This window comes from Apis mellifera, linkage group LG3 (genome assembly GCF_003254395.2).
Source record: "Apis mellifera strain DH4 linkage group LG3, Amel_HAv3.1, whole genome shotgun sequence".
In the NCBI taxonomy this organism is placed as follows: Eukaryota; Metazoa; Arthropoda; class Insecta; order Hymenoptera; family Apidae; genus Apis; species Apis mellifera.
In genome coordinates, this window is record NC_037640.1 from 6,321,016 (window position 1) to 6,325,722 (window position 4,707).

General features: G+C 42.3%; 1 long non-coding RNA gene across 1 annotated transcript in view; it reads left to right on the forward strand.

Moving 5' to 3' along the window:
• The window catches only part of LOC107964181, a 37,352-nt gene that overhangs the window by 1,376 nt on the left and 31,269 nt on the right, over positions 1-4,707 (forward strand). The gene's annotated exons all lie outside the window — the stretch shown is intronic.

Here is a 4,707-nt window from a genome sequence, read left to right on the forward strand (position 1 = left end):
TAATTGTTTGCAAATCTGTAGGCTGCTGAATGTAATCTTGTTTACAAAGTTAAGAGGCCTAGTAGTATTTACTTATTTCCACCGACACTTTGATTTCTTGTTACATGCAGTAACAGCGATTGTTAGTGAAAGCCACGTGTTTTATCAACGCGAAATGCATACAATATATATATCTCGTCCATATAATTATTATACACGATATTTTCTTACAATCGTTCAATCGTTTATACGTTTCATACGAATTTTCCTTTCTCTCTTCTTTTTTGCATTATTTTTTTTTTTCTCCCCTACAGACTGTCAAGAATGTCAACGTCTTTTTCAGTCGGTAATTCTCTCTCTCTCTCTCTCTCTCTCTCGTTTATCGTTACATATCGGCATGCGAAATTTCATTGAGCAAATGCACACCGGCTAATGTACAATTGTTCATAGTTAATGTAGGATGTAATAGCGTACGGCGTAATACACGAATGCGAATACCTTTATTACGCGTGCGCGCTATTAATGCACGTGCTCTGCGCGATGTGCGCGCAAATACGAATACGATAATAACAGGAGTTACGTTGCGGAGAAAGTGGCGGCCCGATAAATAGGGAAATTTTGAAGCATAAAAAGAATTTCAACCTCCTTCTCATCTCTTTAATTCTCTCTCTCTCTCTCTTCTCCGTAAATAAATAAATTGAATTCCTTCCAGATTTTAAAAATCCTCAAACATTGGGACATTGTTAACTCGAATCTCTATCTTTTCTTCGTAAATTATATCCACGGTAATTAAAAATTACCGGCTCGCGGAACATTGTGTTTATCTAATTAAGGAAGGAAAATATTTCCGTACAACTCGAACGTTGTTGTAACCACTCCAAGTCGAAGCACACACTGTGCCGGCCAAAGTAAAAGATTCTCGGGCGCGAAAGACGGCCGTGCTTGGCTTCTCCCCCCAATACAGAGTGTCCCCCCTATCTCGTTCAATTAATTTCTCGGCCGAGTTCGTTTGTACCTCTCTTCCTCCCGCTATCTTCCTATAAATTTTCCAATGTTGCAGCGTCACTTTCTGCACTCGCGATAAAATTCCTTCACCCTGCCCCGAGATAATGAGATTTCGGCTTAGGTAAGGAACCGATCGCGATTTCCGTCCCCGATTCCTCTGCCGATCGATCGATCACCCCTGCGTTTTCGCGTTCGATCTATTCGAGAAAAAAAAAACAGAAATATCAATCGATCGTGGTGGGTACGAACGTGTGTACACAACTACAGTTAGCAACAGTGACGTAGACGGCGACGCACAGAAGCGATTGGCTGGTAAAACAGTTACTATCTTATCTTTTTCCCCGTGAGTGTCAACACTCGCCGCGTATTACGATTTAAACGTGTGGACAAACGTGTGCGCGCGTGCGTGTGCCTCCCACAAAATTTTTCATCCTTCGAAAATCCATCGTTTCCTCCTGAAATTTCTTCCTTTCTTTCTTTCTCCTCTTCCACAATTTGACTCTCTCGTGACGTTTTCTTCTCGATCGTGCCCCGAAAAAAACCCCGAGCCTGAACGTTTACCTTGTTTGGAGGCTTATCGAGAATAGCCCGGTGATCGACGATGCGTATCAGCCGGTATGGAAACATGGCCGCTTAATTACGAGTACATTATCGAAGTAGGAATCTGCCTGCTACGTATTTGCACCGTATTCGTCGATCCAGGATTCCGTTGTTCTCTTTATAACGCGATACTTTATTGGGGTTAATTCGACGTTGATTAAAAAAAAGAGAAAGAAAGAGAAAAAAAAAGAACGGACGAAATATATCTTCTACATTTTTCTCTTAATTATTACACGTACAACAACGTTTCTCTTAAAATGTTGAACAAGTTATAACGAGAGCGTTCGTTAAATAGATACACGACGAACGTTGTTACGATGTTTCCATTGATCGTCGTCGATGAAGCGACGCGTTTTAATCTGGCCATAGATCTCTAGATAGATAGATTTCTCTCGAATAAGTTTGGCGATGGTCGGGGAAAGAGATTTATCGCGAAGAGAAGGAGGCGTTTCGAGGCGAATCGTGCCTCGATGGAAATCAGGTTAAATGACAACGAGAGCGTGTTAGACGAACGTGTCGAACGCGTCGAATCGCGGCAAGTTTATTTTCAGCTCGCGCTCTAAGCTTGCGCATATCTTATGTAAAGTAACCGCGTGTTGTGCGCGAACAACAGGTCGTTGTTTGCGATGCAGGTGCGGTGCGTCGAGAAGAAGAGATCCCGTGATTCTGTCGGCGAAACAGTTTTCCGATCGATCGAGAGAAAGAAATCGAGGATAAATCGTTTCAATAAAATTTGAATCGAACATTGCCGAGATTAAATTGTTATCTATATTTATCAGAAGAGATGGAAATATGTGGTTTTGTAATTTTCAATCTTTTCTCTCTAACCGACTGTTAATCTACAATTATTATGCATCGCGAGTTCTTTCTCTCCTCTCTCTCTCTCTCTTCCCCTCTCCATAGACTATGCGCAACGACGATGATCTAATTGCCGGTAATCGAGCCGCTCCTTTTTCATTCGAGACCGACGACAACGATGAACCGCGTAGATTAGCATTCTCCTATCGAAAATTTTTATCCGCCCCGAACGTATTGTTCTACGGCGGATGAAGATAATTCCGCGAGACTATAAATAGACACGCGGCTGGCAGAAGAGAGAGAGAGAGAACTCTAATAAAAGTGCTCGCTCTAACGGCCGCGTTCGAGCGTGAAGTCGAAATAATACGTGTCGCCGAGGCGATTAATATCGAATATTAAGAGATAGGGGAAACGGAATGATGGAAAATTCGCGACGTATATGAGATTTGAAATTGAAATTCGAGATCGTCGAGAAATAAGATAAGGGTGGGAAAGGAGGAGGGAATTAATTTTTATTTTTCCATCCAACTTTGACGAATGGGTGATCGTATTCCGTGGCCCCCTCGTTAATCACGGATCATTTTGCAACATAGCTCCGTTCAACAACATCTCGTTCTCAGGGAGGCAGATACAACCATTTGAAAATTACGGCGCCGCTTGCAACCTGTATAAACAATCGGCCATTATTACGCACCGTTATACGATAATCGTGCTTGACGTCAAATATTAAATGATTTCGCTGCGTGAATCAGGCTGTTTAAATTGTCCGGCTTGATTGAATGATGGCCGCTCCTCTAAGTTGGCCGACAACCACTTCACCGTAAATAAAGATGGTACCCCATTCTGTATATAAGAGTCGCCTCGTTATACAGGGTGTTCGATTCTTGCGTCGAAACGCGATAAACGATTCCCGATTCGAAGATTTTTTTACCTCGAAAATTTGGCTTCGAGCTGGCTTCGATTATCGAGGGAGGAAGACACCCTTGGAAGAAAGCGCCTTCAAAGTTGGTCGGTTTCAAAGGGGGAAAGGCGGTCGAAAAAAGAAAAAGAGAAAAGAAGAAGAATCGTTTCCGTAGGTTCATTCGCTCTCGCATCCAGCAGTTTGCGAAAGACACCGAATAGTAAATTGCGCAATAAATTCAGAAGTCATTCTGATGTTTGCACGACCGTTTCGCACTTAAGCAGAGTCTGAACCGCGGCGCACCGTACCGATCACGTGTTACGAAGACGCACGTAACGAGACGTGCAAATTAAAGTAACGAAGAGTTTAGTTAGCCGTCCAACCACTAACGGGTTTAGTTATAGTTTTCGTGATCGGGAGGCACGACAGATCGCGACCAGTTTGCTCGTATATATATAAATAAACGTAACAGTACCATTAGATATTTAAAAAGGGAATGGAACGTCACCGGTATGCATATTCAAACTGCTAGGTCCCCTTTTCCCACCTTGAACACGCCAACTTTCTAACGCCAATCCGTCAACTCGCGTTGCAATACGAACGCAACGTTCGTTGCTCGTTTCTCCATCCTGATAAATCTTTGATCTTCTCCTCGTGAATCGTTTCCAACTGCGCCAAGTAAAAAACGTGCCTGAAAGGCTGCAACCGGACTTACATCGGCGCCACCACGACTTTCGTAACGCGCCTTCTCCCTCGGTAAAACGGTCGCCGATGCGATTGCAAACGATTCATTTTTACGCTCTGGATGCGTACGAACGTTTAGACTTCTCGATCGACCGAGACTTGCATCCATTTTTCTCCAATTTTCCAACCACGACGAAACCAAGGAGTGGAATCAATTCGGTCTCCCGTTACGATTAATTTCCTCGATGCTAATAATTTTTTTAATGGATCTTGGCGCGTTATCACCGCCATTCCGTCACGTATCGTGCTCGTGCCGATCCCTGCGATTCTGCGACTCAATAAAAGATCTCGCGAAATTATCTCGGATTATCTTCACTCGTTCTCTCGATATCTTTCGCACGGAGAATTCGTGTATTCTAATTTAATTTTTCGAATCTGATCTCTGAATCTCGTGTTTTATTAAATTGATTTCTTTATTTGAAGAGAAGGATAATAAACTTATACACTTGCATATATGCTCTCTTACACGATATATCGGTATCTTAATTAGACACGTTATCGAGAAAAATTTTTCGTGGCGATACGTTTATGGTATCGTATATATATATTACTCTATAAATAATTGCCTTATAAGTACTACGTGCCGGCAGTTAAAGAATATCAGTGTAACGCAACTGTTCGTTACAGGAATAGAATCTAATATAAAATATTCGTCGTAGTTCTATTCTTTTCTATCCGGG